Raw genomic sequence first — 17,834 nt, 5'->3', positions numbered from 1 at the left:
GAGAGAGCGAGAAAAAGAGGGAATGAATGGTGGTGATGTTCTTGTCTTGTTTGTTAATACGTTTCCATCATTGAAAAGTTTTGATTTTTGATCAATTTTGTATCTGTTATGCTTAATGGGTAACTTGAGAGTTTTAGGGCTGTTGTAATTGAACTATATAGCATAATCATTTCCATTTTGTTGGATCGATGCTATTCTGGGTAGAGTAAGAGCAGTTGGTGAAAGAGAAAGATAAGAATTTTTAGGGTTTTGGGCATTGGAGAAGAAGAGAATGTGGCTATTGACGAGAATTGATATCTTTTTAATTCTAGTAATATATTGCAAAATATAATTGTTGGAATCTAACAGAAAGATTTGAAATTCTTTTACAATACTTGAAAATCAATAATTTATGTCTTCAATTCAATCATATTCTATTCTATTAAAGTCTTTCGTCCAATACCACCCCCTTAGTTACTACCAGCTTTTTTCGTGTTTTTGTTTTTTTCTTCCTTGTCATCAACACAAAAAGAAAAATGGAAAAAAATAGAAATTAATACAGATTGTTGCATATATTTTTGTGAAAGTGACCTTGTAAAAGCATTAACGGGCAAGTTTAACAAAGACTCCGAATGGAGAGAGTGTATCGGGCAGAGCAGATCAAACGGATCAAATGGTTCAAATAGATCAAGTAGAACAAAAGCGGATCAAGCAGATTTGGCTGTTGAAGTGTAGATCAAGCGGTCAAATATATTTTAAATATATTATATTTTCTAACAAAAATTATTTAATTTATTATATTTTTTCCAAATTTAAATTATTATATATAATATAATAATATAAAATGTTAATAATTGTTTTTATAAAAGTGGAAAGAAAAAAAATGTGTTTGAATTATTATTTTATTTAATTGGTCTGCATAAGAAAAAGGTGAATAACATCAAAAATGTTGTTGACTATGGATATGAATGAAGAGATGGATATTAACCAGTTCATGGTATGTGACAGATGGACTGCATTTCACTTCCCATTCACAAAAAAAAAATATTATCATTTACAGTTGTGGTTCAACCGTCAAATTTCTGCAACTAAAAAATGATTTTATTTTATGGTCATGTTTTTACCCAGATAAAGCAGAGCAGACCAAACACCATCATAACAGGGGGTTCAATAAAAATTCATGAACAGTAGTCTTGAAAAAAAACTAGAAACCAAATATATAAATTTTAATTTGTCAAAAAATATGATGAAGGAGAATTTTCAAAAATACCATTTTTCTATGTCATTTTTCAAAAATACCCTTTCATGGTGTCCATTTTCAAAAATACCTCTTTTTAATATATAAAATGACAAAATTATAAACCCTAAACCCCAAATACTACCCTATCCCTTAAAAACTATACCCTAAATGTAAATTGGGAACCCAAACCTAAAAAAAAAATTTAAAAAATTAAATTTAATATAGTGTAATTGTGTAAAAGAGAGTAAAAATGAAAATGTTAAAAAAAGATTTTTTTGAAAAGGTATATGCCAAAAAGGGCATTTCTAACAGATTCTCATTTATCAATGATGTTTCACTATTTGGATTAAACATGATTCTATGCATAATTTAAAGAAAGAAAAAGCTAAAGATTATTTTATTTTTATCATATATATTATACACATTACTTGACTTTTTTGTCATTTTAAGTTAATAATTTTTATTGCCTATTTAAAATATAATTTAAACTGTAAGAATCAAAATAAAACAATTTAAATTTATATGATATCCAAATTAAAAGTGATTTAAATAAAATTAGTATTTTTTTACTATATAAATATTTGATCCGCAATATTTTATCCGTTTTCACCATTCAATATATATTTTAAAATATTTAAACTGTTTAATTAGTACTTGAATAGTCAAATCTGCTTAATCTACTTTTGTTCTGTTTAATATGCTTGATCCACTTTTGTTCTGCTTGATCCGCTCGATCTTCTCCGCTTGATACGCTTTCTCCATTCAAAGCCTAAATGCATTTCTCCTGCATTTACCACAAAAAAAGATTTAAAAAAAAAAGTCTGAACTGTACGCAGTTCATCTGCATTAACTTTTAAAAGTAAAAAAAATTCTTGAATTATGATTTAATCATAGGAGGACTGCATTAAAAGGTGACCTGCTTTTTTCTGTCCTTCCATTCTATGCCAAAGTCGTTGAATGGGGTGAAAGAGAAAATGCAGTGGACCAGCACATGCAATTGTTCTGTCATAAAAGCACCATTCAACATTTAAAAAAAAAAGTTAATGCAGTTTCTCTGACCACAATTCAATTTTTTTTTGTCTTTCAGCAATAAATGCAGGAGAAATGCCAATAAACTCGCCCACAGCTTTTTTGAAGTTGTTCATCTGTATTTATGCAAGCAGATCAATTAATTTTTGCAAGCAGATCCAACACATTTACCCTCTATATAACACACAATTTCTTCACTTTTACAACCGCATAATCTAAATTTCTATCCACTCTATTTCCTTTCATCTTCTCTCCATCGAAGATATTTTTTCAATAAATAAACACTTTTTCTATTTATTGTAACATCTATTTTGTTTTGTACATAATTCAGTTTATTTACCCTCTATTTTTCTATGCTGAAATGAGGAGGAGGTGGAATCAAAATGTTAGGATTTAGAACTATGACTATCATATCTCTTAATCTTTTTGAAATGTTTTACATTAATAAAACTTTTTCTTTAAAGAAACAAAAAAAACCTTTGAAAAATCAATTGGTGAAAACGTTATTTTAACGAATGGATTTGGTATAGTTTAACTGAGGTTGCAATTATTTGATTTACCTTACTTAATTTAAATATCCAACATTATGTCATCTGATTAGTGTATCTTTTTATAGTATCATCATCATATGTTGGTTCTATAACTATTCTCAAAGATTTGGTAAACTGATTTTGATTACTCATTTTCAAGACTTGTGATGCAATTGGATTGACCAAGAATTTGGGTTGACCTTAATCTAATATAACATGCGTCGACATTATCTAAAATTTTTTGTTAAAAGGAAGTTTGTCTAATATGTTGCAGAATTTATTCATGTTTTTTCTTTTAACTTATTAGGTTTGTTTGTTTGGATTTATCTCTGGTACAGGTACGGGGATGAGAAACGGCAAAGCAAAAATTTATAGAAACGGGGACAGCATGGGTACTTCAATAAACATATAGAAGTAATGGGCTTTAAGGCCCAGTACAAATTAAATCAATTAAATACCCATTTAGAAAGAAAAAAAATGTAAACCGATTTGTTAACCGATTTTGTATTAAACCCATCGGTTGACCACTGCCTAGCGACTAGGCGCCCGATTAATCGGCTAGGCGCCCGATTTTTAAAACAGGGCCTATAAGTTAATAGATATAAATGTAAACATATATATAGCTTAATTTCAAAATACCAAATATAATAAAGTCATTACAAATTTTAAATTTAAACACATAACAAAGTTTAGTGATAACTATAAGCTAAAAGTTTGTTTTTTTTACTTTATTTATCAAGTGTTTTTGTTAGTCAAAATAACACTTTTAACATTAGAAACCCCCGTTTAAGACTTAAGTTAGTAGTCATGTGTATAAAAAAAACAATTAACAAGACATGTCATCATCTTCTACATTTAGATTAGTGTTTGTGTTGAGAAATGTTCCGTTGGCGTTTCCTAGTCGTTTCTGTCCCCAAAACGTTTCCGAGACGGGGACGGTGTACCTAATGGCGTCTAAGTGCTACATAGGTTCTTCATTGCAATGACGATCGATGAAATTGATGAGATGGTGGTCTTCCTTTATATTAAGACCACCATCATCATCTCCTTCTCTTCATCTCTCCTCTTCCTTCATCTCCATCTCTTTTGCTTCAAAAAAATTTCTGAAAGTAATGGTGAGAGGCAGAATATTCACGGCGTTTCTCAAAACCATCCCAAATGGTTCAGGTTTGAAGATAACTGGTCTCCTCTGTTCACCAAAGCTGTTGAGAGCGTGAAAAGACACTTGGCAGGATCTTCTTCTTCTTCTTCTTCTTCCTCCTCTTCCTGAGAAGACACAGAATGGAGAGACAAAAATGTAATCTTTCTCTGCTCAAGGATGCACACACTCCTTCTAATATGCATATGGAGTCATCCACTACTCCAAAGATGGCCAAGATGCATACAGCTTGAAGACTTGCACCTTTGATGAAGAGATGCAAATCTTGTGGAAGAAGAAGAAGAAGCCTAAAGAAGTCAACCTAAAAAACATAAAAATTTTGGAAGCTTGGATCAGATTGGGCATGAAGAAGGAAGGGAATGACTTGAAGAACATAGATGTTGATCCAAGCAAGATGGCCAAAATTTGGTTGGACATCTGACAAGTAGAAAATGCAGTAGATTATATATTGAATTTGATATACTATAATTATAAAATGAGGTAGTAACTCATTAATTGAAGCAATAATTAAAAAAAAATTATGAGAGACAACTTGTGCATACGTTGTTCAACTATGCATATGTTAGCATTTTGTATGAAAATAGTGAATTCAGCACTATTAGAAGTAAAAGCTGATATAAAAGAGGATCTTGTAATATTTGCGTTAAAAGAACACATATGGAGACTCAAAACAATCATAAAATTAGATTTTTTTGGTGGCGAGCTATCTTAAAAGCCTTCACTATTGTTGAGCATTTAAGTGTCCATGGTATTCCCATGAATCTTTATTATCAAATATTTGGAGTTGCAATTGAACTATTTGCCATGTTTTACTCAATTTCAATGTTGCAAAACATTTTTTGCCTTTGATTACATTCATTTTTTCTGAAATATACGTATTTTTTGTTGAATGTCATATAGATTATGTTCTATGATATGCTCAAATTTATCCTAGAGCTACTCTCTCAAATAGATCAATTGTAGCGCTTATGGGTCGAATTCGATAAGGACTTTGGAGTACGCAATAAATTATTTAGTTTCAAATTAACCTAAACCAAATAAATTGTTTTGAAATAAAACGCAAGAAAATGAATTAAGAAAAGGGTGTATTCAATAGAATGAAAGATAAGTTCAGAGAATTTCTCAAGTAATTCAGAATTGCAGATTAAAATGTCACAATTAATTAAGAACATATTCTAAAACTGAAATCACAATGATAAATTAACTAGCTTTTGTTGAGGAAAATATCTATGTCTAAATCTAGAATTCCAAATTTCTTTGCTAAATTCAACAATTCAGACAAGCATTAAATTCAAGTTTGATACGTTCACAAAATCTCTAAACCAAATTTATTTGTGAATATGTAGTTTGCTCATCTAAGATTATTTCTAAAATCTCTAAATTTGTCCAAAACGTACATAAACCTACAAAGACTTGAAGTATACTCTAAAAACACCCAAAAAAACTATATAAATAAAACTTATATCATGACCAAAAACTCTATAAACCATGATATATCACTCTCATTCCATCTCGTATAAAAGAAAGTATTCTTTGGATTTTGTGGATGATATGGAAGAACTGTAATGCCATAATTTTGGAAAGTAAGAAAGTAAACATCAGGAAGGATGTAAATATACATACGAACTCTGAACAGGTAATGCAAAAACTAGCCGCAAGAGATTTTTGAAGGGAAAATAGTTTAAACCTCATAAGAAAAATTTGACATGTAATGTACATGTTCCTTGGGTGAATGACAAGTCATTAAGCATGCGAGTGTGAGTCCTACGAGATCATACTGGTCAAGTTAAATGCCATTTTAGAAATGCTTTTGTTGTGTATGACTGTAGATTTTTTGGGACAAAATAATTAGGGTAGAAATTAAAAAAAAATTGTATTAGTAGAAATTAAACTTGGTGATATAATTATTGTCTTAGACAGTGATTACGACAAGAATTCTATCACCGAGTTTATCTGCGGTTTGGGCATTGTACTAATTATAGAACAGCTTAGCCATATGTTTTTCTTCATTGTCTCCCATCGAAGCAAAGAAAGGATTTATCAATTAAATACTACAGCTACAAGTACTAGTTTCATAATGAAACTTCCCCATGTTAGGCTTTTACAACAAAGCTACTTTCTTCTTAGGTTCAAGAATAGGAGGGTTGATGTCTATCCCCATGTTAGCTGCAGTTGCTGCAATGGTTCTCATAGCTGATACAATGGTTGTGCAATTCAGTTCAGGCAGCTTTCTTTCTGCAGATTTGCGCAGTTGGTCTATTGTTACCGCCCCAACTTTAATTTCTTTTGGATCTTTTGATCCTTTCTTAACACCTATTTCCACAAGTCATCAATAATGTCAAACATCAGAAAACTCCAAAGTGAAAGAAACTATCGTAGATTATATAGGACACATGCATGATCATTCTTATATTGAGAAAACTACATCAAAAAACATATGATACACCTAATTTTTATTTTCTTGCATATTTGTTTTTGTTGCACGCTATATATATATATACATATAGTTTGAGAAGGGACATAAGTAATTATGATCTAGCAAAACTCAAATTAACTAAGAAAGAACACTACAAGAAAACACGCGATTTGCGACGTATATATGCGACGGAGAAACCTCGTCGCAAATTTGCTATGGATTTGCAATGATTTTGCTACTCGGAAAACGTTGTCGTTAATTCCTCGCAAAATTAGCGACGGATATTTCCCTCGCAAATTTGCGACGGAACTAAGACACCATTGCGAGGATAAGTAAATTCCTCGCAAATGACACGCAATTCCCTAACAAATTTACGACGAATTAGCGATAAGACTGCCGTAGCAAATTTGCGAGGAGTTTACGAGGGACTAGATGTCGGCAAGCACGTTTTCCCCGAGTGTACCTGTTTTGTCGGCAAAAAGGACACTGCCTCGCAAATTCGTAGCAAGAAATAAATATCTAAAAGCAACCTGTTGCAAATCCGTCGCAAATTTCCTCGCAAATCCGTAGCAGATATTTTTAGAAAGTCTATAAATAGCCAGTCCGTGAGACATGGAAACCACAACACAAAGCAATAAGAAAAAAAAAAAACTGGTGGGAGAGAAAAAAAAAATTCTAAGAGCAAGAGAAAAAAAAAGAGAGAAAAATAATTGTCAAAAAAAAAAATTTGTGATAAAAAAATTCTAGAGAAAATAATGTTTGGAGGTGGAGAGCACGAGATATATACTATACGACGGTGGATGTACAATCATAGAGACCCAAACACCGGTGATGTGACGAAAGAGTTTTGTGATGGCTTGCGCGGTTTCATGTACCAGGCGACCAACCAAGACTTTGCTCGTGAAAACGGTACAATTTTTTGTCCATGTCCTAGGTGCAAGAACATTAATTATTTGGAATTTAATCTAGTGAAGAAGCATCTTTATAATAGAGGATTTATGCCAAATTACTATGTATGGTTCCGTCATGGAGAGGGTTGTAGCAGTAACGTTGGAAGTAGTAGTATGAATTATGCTGTTGATCAACCTAGTAATTATGGGCATCAAGAATCTGATCAATTTGGTTTTTATGGGTATAATGAAGAAAATAGATTTCATCATATGGTTAATGATGCATTTCATGAAACTACTGCTGCATTTCCTGAGAATAATACCGAAGAACCCAATGTAGATGCACAACGTTTTTATGATATGTTAGATGCTGCAAATCAACCTATCTACGATGGATGTAGAGAAGGGCATTCTAAGTTATCTTTGGCATCTAGGATGATGACAATTAAAGCTGATAATAATTTAAGTGAGATTTGCATGGATTCTTGGGCTGAACTCATTAAAGAGTATTTGCCACCTGATAATGTATCGGCTGAGAACTACTATGAAATACAGAAGTTGGTTGCAAGTCTTGGATTACCATCTGAAATGATTGATGTGTGCGTTGACTATTGCATGATTTTTTGGAAAGATGATGCTAAGCTGCAGGAATGTCGGTTTTGCGGGAAGCCGAGATATCAGCCTACTGAAGGAAGGACATGAGTGCCATATAAACGTATGCGGTACTTGCCTGTTGGTGATAGATTGAAACGCCTATACCAATCAAAACGGACTGCAGCGGCAATGAGATGGCATGCAGAACATTCTACACACGAAGGAGAGATTACACACCCATCTGATGCAAAGGCGTGGAAGCATTTTCAATCGGTATATCCTGACTTTGCTCAAGAGTGTAGGAATATTTATCTTGGGTTGTGTACAAATGGTTTTAGTCCATTTGGTATGTCAGGGAGGCAGTATTCTTTATGGCCTTTATATTGACACCATACAATCTTCCTCCAGATATGTGTATGCAAAGCGAATTTCTGTTCTTGAGTATTTTGGTACCAGGTCCTAAGCATCCGAAGCGAGCTCTAGATATCTTCTTGCAACCTCTGATTCATGAGCTTAAGCAATTGTGGTATGAAGGTGTTCGGACATATGATTCCTCAAGAAAACAGAATTTCAATATGCGGGCAGTGCTAATGTGGACGATTAGTGACTTCCCTGCATACGGAATGTTATCTGGGTGGACCACACATGGAAGATTATCATGTCCTTATTGTATGGATGGTACAGAGGCATTTCAGTTAAAGTATGGGCGAAAACCTTGTTGGTTTGATTGTCATCGTCGATTTCTTCCCTTGCATCATCCGTACCGGAGGAACAAGAAGTTGTTTAGAAAGAATAAAGTTGTGCGTGTTCCCCCACCAACTTACGCCTCTGGCAATGATTTGTTTGAACAGGTCGATTACTATGGTGCTCAAGAAACATGTAAACGTGGGGGTAACTATCACACACCAGCAAACATGCCGGATGGATATGGGACCGCTCACAATTGGCACAAGCAGAGTACTTTTTGGGAGCTTCCATATTGGAAAGATCTTCTATTGCGGCACAACCTTGACGTGATGCACATCGAGAAAAACTTTTTCGATAATTTCATTGTTACGCTTCTGAATGTGCAGGGTAAAACAAAAGATAGCAGGAGATCTAGGTTGGATTTGGCGGAAATATGCGCAAGGGTCGAGTTACATCTTACAAGAGATGAGAAATTACCAGTACCCCAATTTCGATTGTCAGCAGAGGCTAAGAGGGTGTTGTTCGAGTGGGTTAAATCTGAAGTGAAGTTTCCAGATGGATTTGTCTCTAAATTTTCAAGATGTGTTGAGCAAGGCCAAAAAATTTCAGGTATGAAGAGTCACGATTGTCATGTCTTCATGCAACGGCTACTACCATTTGTATTTCTAGAGCTATTGCCGGGAAACGTGCATGAAGCTATTGCAGGTATATATTTCTTAAATGTTATACATTTTTATAAACCTATTTAATTAATTCACCCATTGATTGAGTATGCATTGGCTTGTAGGAATTGGGGTATTTTTCCGGGACTTATGCACTAGAACATTGACCATTGATGTCATAGAGCAGTTACAGAATAATATTCCAGTGTTGCTTTGTAACTTGGAGAAAATCTTCCCTCCTGCTTTTTTTGACGTGATGGAACATCTTCCAGTCCATCTCCCACATGAAGCAGAGCTTGGTGGACCAGTCCAATTTCGGTGGATGTATCCTTTTGAGCGGTTTATGAAATCTCTTAAAGGAAAGGCCAAAAATTGCGTCAAAATTGTGACGCTTTACAATGGTTGCCTCGCAAACTCCTCGCAATTTACCACGTAATTGCGACGTTTTGACGAATTTGCAAGAGTTTTGCTATGGTTCATCTCCAGCCACTCCTACATCTTTGCCTCAACGTTTAAACAGTATGACGTTGGAGGAGTTACTCAAGAGTCCTGGCCGTCAAAATCTAACACGATTAGATCCAAACCGTCCACCAGGAACTCTCTGGTAAGAGAATGATTAACTTATTTCAATTTTAAATTTGAATTTTTAATTTTAGGATCAATACTTACATCAAAACAATTATGTTATCCCTAGGTTTTGTGATGATGGAGGCGTTGCAGCCACTGTCCGCAGCATCTTTGAAAGAGATTTCAAAGAGCCTCATGCTAATTGGTCACAAACGCCACAGGCGGTCGTAGATCGTTGGTATGAAACTTTTGCGGTAAGTAATAGTTTAGTTTAGTTTAATCATTGATATATAACTTATGTAGCTTGGATCAATACTAATATATTTTGTTTTCTTTTTACAAGCAAACATATAACTGGGACCGTTCTATAAACGGTAGAGTTAGACATGAGTTTGAGAAGAAGTTGAAGGAGCGGATGTGTGATCAAGTGTGCCGGTGGAAGGGAAAGTGGAGGGAGAATGGTGATGATGCAAGGCCGCGATGGATTGATCCTCAAGTATGGGATGGACTAGTTAAGTATTGGCGTGATCCCAAATTAGAAAAAAAGAGTATCAACGGTCGTAATGCTCGATATCATGATCCTGATGGCACTGGCATACATAAACACCGCTCAGGCCAGACCTCTTTTAAAGCTCGTGCCAGAAAACTTGTAAGTTTCTAAATTCTTACAAGTTACTTCTTGTCTGTTAATTCTTACAAGTTACAAGTTTCTAAATTCTATGTTACTTCTTGTCTTTTTCTTACTAATGACCTTTGTCTTTTGTTTTACTTTGTGTTAGTCTGAGGTGACTGGTGAAAGCACTCCGGATTATCTACGTGTCCTAGAAGACACTCACAAAAAACCCGATGGGAGTTTTGTCGATGGAAAGTCAGAGTCCATCTTCAATGAAGTGTCATCAAAGATACAAGAGGTTCAGTCTCAGCTCTGTTCAGGGGATAACACGGAGAGTTCTGCTTCTGGTGGGTTGTCTGTTCATGCCAAGAACAAAATTTATGCCGAGGTAAACTTCTATTTTATGTTGGATGTTTGATGTTGCCTTATTGTTTGGAGTTTTTGTTGGATGTTGAACGTATTTCTTGTGTGCTTTTGAAAACTCTAAAGTTTGTCTTGTATGAGTTTGTGTTGTTGTTTTTAGTTTGTCATATGGTATGCTAAGATTGGTCTTGATAGTTTGTCATAAGATTAGGATATGCTACATTTGTGTTGTTGTGTCTGTTCTAGGATCCGAATCTTGTATGTCACTTGTTGGCTGTTTCAAATGAATATGAAACTAATTGTTTGATTGTATTGCTCGTAGGTTGCTCCGAGGAAGAAAAATAGACTTTATGGAGTTGGTTCTCTGCAACATGAAGCATCTTCAGCCCATTTTGGACCATCGCTTCCACCTACTGAGGATCCGATTGTTCTTGCTCAGAAGCTTGCTGTCGCTGAAGCTACTCTTGCAACCCAGGCCACTCAAATTCAAGACAGTGCTCAAAGGATGCATAGCTATGATGCATATTTTGACTACCTTGCCGGCAAGGATCCTGAGTTTGCTGCTAAGTTTGGAAGCAGGCTTGTTGACTCCAATCCTCCAGCAACACTAGACGGCACAGGCACAGGCACAGGCACAACCACTGGCACAGATACAGGAACCGGAACTGGGGTTCCCTCTCTATCACCCTCTTTTTAAGACAATTTGATATTAAGTTCTAAGGTTGATTTTGTTTTTTGGACATGGTTCTAATGTTGTTGTTAAGACAATTTTTTGTTTCTTAATTTTTTGTTTAGAAACAAAAAATTGTCTCGGTTAATATGTCTGAATTTTATTTTATATTTTGATTATAATTTCTATTTCTTATAAAATATTGTGAAAATATAAATATATAAATATATAAATTTGAAAATCAAAAATATAAATATCAAAATGAAAAAAATTCTTAATCCCGTAGCAAATTTATGCTACGGATCTGCGAGGATTACTAATTTGCTACGGATTTTGCGACGAAACACATATCTGGGTTTATAATCTTATTAAAACTTTGTGACGGAAACAACGTCGCAAAAATCTAGCAAATCTGCGAGGGATTTACGTCGAACATATTTTGCAAGAGGAAAGCAAGGAATGTTGTTCATCGCAATTTACGAGTGCTTTGCGACGGACATTTATTGCAAGAGAGGTGCGAGGAATGTTGTTCATCGCAATTTGCAAGTGTTTTGCGACGGACGTCAATTCGTCGCAAATTTTGCGAGGGAAGTGCTACGTGTATTAATTTGCGACACACGATTAGCGAGGAATTGACGATCCTCGCAAATCCCTCGCTAACACCAGTTTGCGAGGGAAGAACGACAAATCTTGCCATCGCAAATCGCGTGTTTTCTTGTAGTGGAAGATTCAAGAAAGGGCCTTAACATTCATTATAAAGGTCATGATACTTAATTTGAGTTGGACAAAAGAAGAAATCAAATACCTGCTGCCATAAGTAACAAAAACGAAGCTGGAGGTGTCTTGAGGATAAAAGTGAAACTCTGATCCTGAAACCACACATGTAAACAACTTCATGAAACACCAAAACATGGAACTATATTTATGAACCGTACGTAACCAATCACCATTATTTAAAAACCAATCTTTTGATGAAAAACGTACTCTTCTCTAGTTGAGAATTTAAATCGGATATAGAGATTATGGTAAGAGAATAAAAAAAATATTAGGGTAGAAATTTAAAAAACTAACATCGTAGATTGTGATTACAACAGGAATTATATCACCCAGATTATCAGCGGTTCGGACATTGTACTCCAATTGCATAAACGCTTAGCCATATCTTTTTCTGGATTGTCTCCCCTCGAAGCAAACTCCGAAATAATTTGTCGCCCCAAAGTTGCTTTTCCGGCCCACACATTCATTCTTATAGTTCCAACTTCCAACCACTATGAAACTATATACACGCATCTCTCTAATTCAGTAACGCTTAGAATTAAGGGTTTAGACTTTAGAGGAAACCGGTAGTGAAAAGATATATTTTACCTTTTTTGGTTTTGCCTCTGGGTCTCAGGGAAGCCATAGGGAGAAGGGTGAGAAATCTCGGGGTTGAGGAGAGAAGCGGGGACTGTTTCTTTCCTAGAAACTGAACGGAAACATTTGTTTTGATGGTTAAGTCAGCCGAAAGATAACGTGAGAGCTTAGAGTTCGGATACATAGAAGACGAAGTGCAACTGCAAAGGGTTGGTAAAGAAGAACACGCCATTGAGTCAGAGTGAAGCCCAAGGTAGCCAGGTGTTAGTACGTACCTAGAGTGCGAGTTCATGTAATAATTAGTGACTTTCTCTTGTACAGTAAGTAAATTTCCTAAAATAATTTACATATACAATATGGGGAGGATTTGGACGATATAGTTTGCCAGTTTTTAAAAATAGGAAAATTTGGATGATATTGCAGTTTTGCTTACTCAGCATTCGAAAACATTGATGATCTTACACGAAAAAACGTTAAACGTCCGGCAATATATTATACTAGACATAGCTAGCTAATTATTTGAAAAGAATGATCTTTTTAGTATAATTCATTATTTTAAGTGTCTGTATGTTGTTTGTAAAAATGTAATTCAAATTAATATTAGTGGAATTGGGTATTAATTTGAATTACACTAACATTAATTTAAATTAATGTAATTCAAATGGAATTGGGTAGAAGAAGTTCAAACCGAGAAACGAGAAGGACAACGAAAAGAATTTACAGTATATGGAAAGACGGCAATATATATCTCGACTTGACAGGCAAGTAAATTAATCTTTTATGAGAATCGAGTCACTATTATCACCAATTTCCCCAACTAGGGTTTTTTTGTTTTTTTTTTTCCATAACCACAAGAAAAGGACGACTAGCTCATAAGGCCATCTTTAACGCCATAACACTTGCTATGTTCTTGGGCTTTTTAAAATTGTAAAATATTGAACAGTGGACTTAGATCAGAAAAACTGATCTTATTTGAGAACTGTTTTTATGTTGTTCTTGTGCTACGTGTGTTATTTTCATTGGACATATTTTTTGGTCGGTGGAGAGATTTCTCTCGTTTCTTCGATATTGTCGACCTTGATTTTTTTTCTTTCTCTCCCAACGACGAAACGGCGATTTTCTTCCCTTCGATATTGTGCCGATCTCATCTCCGCTGTCTCCTCGTCGAAGCCCAGTGATTCCTCTGTCACATCGGCGATCTCTTCGTCTACTTTGTCTCCATCGACGACGACGAGAGAAGCTGATGATGAGTATTCTTGCAGTTATGACACAAGAAGCTGATGAGGTTTTACAAGAAAGTGACGACGAGAGAAGCTGATGATGGGAATGGATGGACTGTGATGCTCGATTACAGTTTACTGCTTTAAGCTAGTGATCAGTAGTGGGTTTGATTGAATTTAGCTAGAATCCTTGTGATGTTTAATCGATTACAGTTTACTGCATTAAGTTAGTGTCCCTAATGTTTGATCGGTTTCTTGGTTTTGCCGTCTGATTTCTTATGTGTTCAATAGGTAGTGAACTCGATGAGTGGCAAATTTGATAGTGTTCTGAAGCTCTGATTTTGATGATGTTTAGCTAAAATTTCCTGTAATTTGGATCTGTTTGAATGTCTGTTGAATGTCTATTCAACATAAAGCTGAGAATTTGAAGCTATACCATGGTAGTTAAAATTGTGATGATTGTATTTGCAGTAGTTAAATTAAGATCACGAAGCTATACCATGGTAGTTAAATTAAGATCACGAAGCTATAGGTTTGTTCCTTTCTTTCTTTCTTTTGCCTGGTGAAACAACGATATAGGTTTGTGTCTGTGGCTGTGTGTTCCAAACCAGGACAATGACTCATATATTTTCAAGGACGTACAAAAACATCAAGGTTTAGCACTGAGAGGGAGGGGACTTATCTTGTAAGTTTGTTGTTGTCAGGACAGTGATGTGTGGTTTGGTTGAAAACACACAACTTATTCATTGGCCACATTTTCAATTTTCTATTAATTTGACGGTGATGTGTGCTTTGGTTGTTTTTTTCCCAGGTGGTGATCGATGTCTTGCAAACTCTAAAGGAGGTGTCTCTGAAGATCTAGTAGGTGTTTCTTAGTTGAGCACTTTGATCCCAGTTGATCTTTATATATCCTAGTCTTCTTAGCTTCTATCATGTTGTTAGTCGAAGCTTTTAAAATGCCAATGACAAGAGACTGCATCTGCCCCCAGGTATGAAGTTTAGAAAACAAGCCTTAATTACCGTATCATCGAATACTTATATGTATTTACGTTATTGGTTGTCTTTCTTTTTCAGTGATAGGCTTCCTGCTAATTCCAATTCTGACACGACTAGTGATCCTGGTGTTGTGACTTGTAACTAAGCTCAATCGTCAGGTCAGGCAAGTTAGACTCATTTACTCACAATCACTCAATAAATTCATTTCAATTCCCCATCCATATGTGAGACTGAAGATCACGAAGCTATACCATGGTACTTATTCTTCTTGTTTTTACAATGGGATTTAAGAATTTGATGAAGTACCCATGACTTCACACAAGTTGTTGTATTTTCTTGTTTGTATCTGTTTCATGTTTTGGTATTAGTTCTCTTATTAGGATTCATTTGTGACTTTCATTGAAAGTTATACAATTTGAAATTTATATTATTTGCAATTTACAATTTAAATGTTATTTTTTAAAGTTTTTAAAATTGTAATATGTTTAAGAATATTTTATTATTAAATCTAATGATCTTAAACATGTTCTTCCTATAACTAACTTTTTAGTAAAAGTTCTTAACAACTGATCTTAGATTATTTTCCTAATATATCTAATCTAAGAACACTAAAAAGTGTTATCCCTTTAAAGATGCCCTAATAGAAAGATACGTTTCCAAGATCTGAAGTTGAACAAGGCAATTCACCTTTAATAGTGGAGGCATTATTACCAAATTTTTCAATTACTTACGGTTAGTATTATTCATCTGCCTTTTACTAAGAACGCTATGCGGTCCCTGCTTCTCCTCAGCCGACTCTGTCTGAAGAAACCACCTGCGATCGTAGTTGTAAGCTTCTCTTTCTTCTCTTCTCTCTGTAATTGTTATTGTAATATTTCTGTTCCTGATATAGGGAATTACTCCGCAGAGACATATCGGTGGCGTCCGGTGGCTGTCGAAAACCCCTCTCTGTCAAATCGTGTGCGCTGTACCTACTTTGGAGGATGAGGATGAGGATATCGGTAACCTTATGATTTTCGATTATGTTGCTGATTCTCGTGGTGGGAGCAAGCTTCTGGAGAAGAGGGTGCCTATGAAACTGTTGAAAGAAACGGGAACAATATGAGCATCTCATGGCTGGGTAGCTACTTTGAAAGACGGTGTAGTGCGTCTCCAAGATGACCTCAACCCTAGTGCTTCAGATTCAGACCCGAAGCGGATCTCACTGCCCCCACTCGTAACTCTGCCTCATTGCCAAACGCAATTGGTTACCAACGTGGCCATGTCCTCCTCTTCTCCTGAGGACGACGACTGCATCGTGGCCGTCAAGTTCTTGGGTCCTCAGCTAAGCTTATGTAGGCCTGCTCTCAAAGAAAAAGCCGAGTGGGTCAACATCAGTATCCCCGACCCTAGCTTCTTCGTCTCGTCCGGAGTCATGTATTCCGAGACAGACAAGATGTTCTCCATGCCGGCCTGTGGAGGCACACACACGGGATCTTGGGATCTTGAAAAACACAGGGACAAACCCAAGATGCAGACATGGAGCTTTGAGGACCTTCCTGAGTTGGTGCAGTCATGCTTGCAACGACTAGATTCGTGTTGTACGACAGATCACTTGGTGGAGTCACGACCGACGGGAGAAATGTTTATGGTTAAGTGGTTCAGAAAAAGAAACAACGATGAGGGAGGGAGAATAGAAGGGAGGCATATAATGGTGTTCAAGCTAGACGGGGATGGAAATGCTTTGTACACTGATGACATTGGAGATCTCTGCATTTTCCTGTCCAAATCTGAACCTTTCTGTGTCAAGGCTAGCTTGTATGGCCTTCATAAAAACTGCGTCTATTTCGTAGACAACAACGAACGGGGAATAGTCTTTCTGGCTATGAATAATGAAGCTCGTATATTTAGTACTTACCCGGCCTTCATAAAATCCATCTAATTTATTTTCTACTAATTAATTATACACTATTAGTATCTCTTACAGCTGCATGTAGTAAAAACAGCTCAAATATGACTCAAAACAAGCCATGGATACAGCTTACTAGACAGCACATGGACATAATCGATTAAGTGTAAAGGAAAAAAATGCTTCTGCAACGAACATATCTCAAAACTCAAAAAGATGCAGCAAAAAACATAATATGGGAGCTACTTACCTTCCAGCAGCTATTGTTCTTCCCTGAACATAATGGTCAACACTCTCAGTGACTTCTGTGAGAAGGTCAGCAGTTTCAAGTACCTAAAAAGCCCAACATTGAAGGTATTATTTCTATGGACAATAGACGGATCTAATGAAATACGACCAAAGTACAGAAGCAAAATATACCATCGTGCAGCCATTTTAGAAGAATCAACATTATGACCACGTGCGCTCTTGTGATAAACCGTCCATATTCCTTTGCAGCCTGGAAGTTCAACCTACCCAGCAAGAACATGCGGAATAGAGTGCTTAAGGATTGAAGAGACTAGGTCACATACAGAGCATTACTAAGTGACCGGATACATCCCCATTTACTAAGTTCCAACTCGTACTTTTCACATAATTATTTTCGCTTTTCTTGTCTATATCAAGTAAAAAGATAGATTCCCCAGGGGTGGATAGTACTTGTGAAAGATATAAACCTGCGACTGTCCTAATAATGCCTTCTGTCCAGAGCTCACTACAAACTAATGCGTTTTATATGAAATCCTGTCCATGCCATAGTAATGGGCCTAAAAGGTTTTTTAAACTAAAAGATCAACAGATAGACAATTTCCAATTTTTTCTCATATACCTCAGTAATCATTTCTGGTCTAATTGACTGCCGAAGAACACCATTCTTCCCATGACCAGAACAGCACACCTAAACACCAAAATACAGATATTTAGTTTGGTACAGTTTTT

The 17,834-nt window shown here is 35.6% G+C and overlaps 3 pseudogenes across 1 annotated transcript; 2 read left to right on the top strand and 1 right to left on the bottom strand.

Moving 5' to 3' along the window:
- Positions 1-5,941: 5,941 nt before the first annotated feature.
- Positions 5,942-12,984, bottom strand: LOC104726353 (large ribosomal subunit protein uL11c-like; annotated as a pseudogene).
- On the top strand, positions 7,109-9,533 carry LOC147948902 (uncharacterized; annotated as a pseudogene).
- Positions 12,985-13,658: 674 nt separating the features above from the next.
- Positions 13,659-16,928, top strand: LOC109128662 (uncharacterized; annotated as a pseudogene). Its single transcript, XR_002035060.2, has 4 exons — positions 13,659-14,657; positions 14,784-14,961; positions 15,047-15,796; positions 15,876-16,928. The product of XR_002035060.2 is annotated as an uncharacterized LOC109128662 (transcript).
- Positions 16,929-17,834: the final 906 nt, after the last annotated feature.

The sequence above is a fragment of the Camelina sativa genome, chromosome 2, assembly GCF_030686135.1.
Source record: "Camelina sativa cultivar CO46 ecotype springtype chromosome 2, ASM3068613v1".
Taxonomy (NCBI): Eukaryota; Viridiplantae; Streptophyta; class Magnoliopsida; order Brassicales; family Brassicaceae; genus Camelina; species Camelina sativa.
This window is presented reverse-complemented; position numbering and strand designations above follow the sequence as displayed.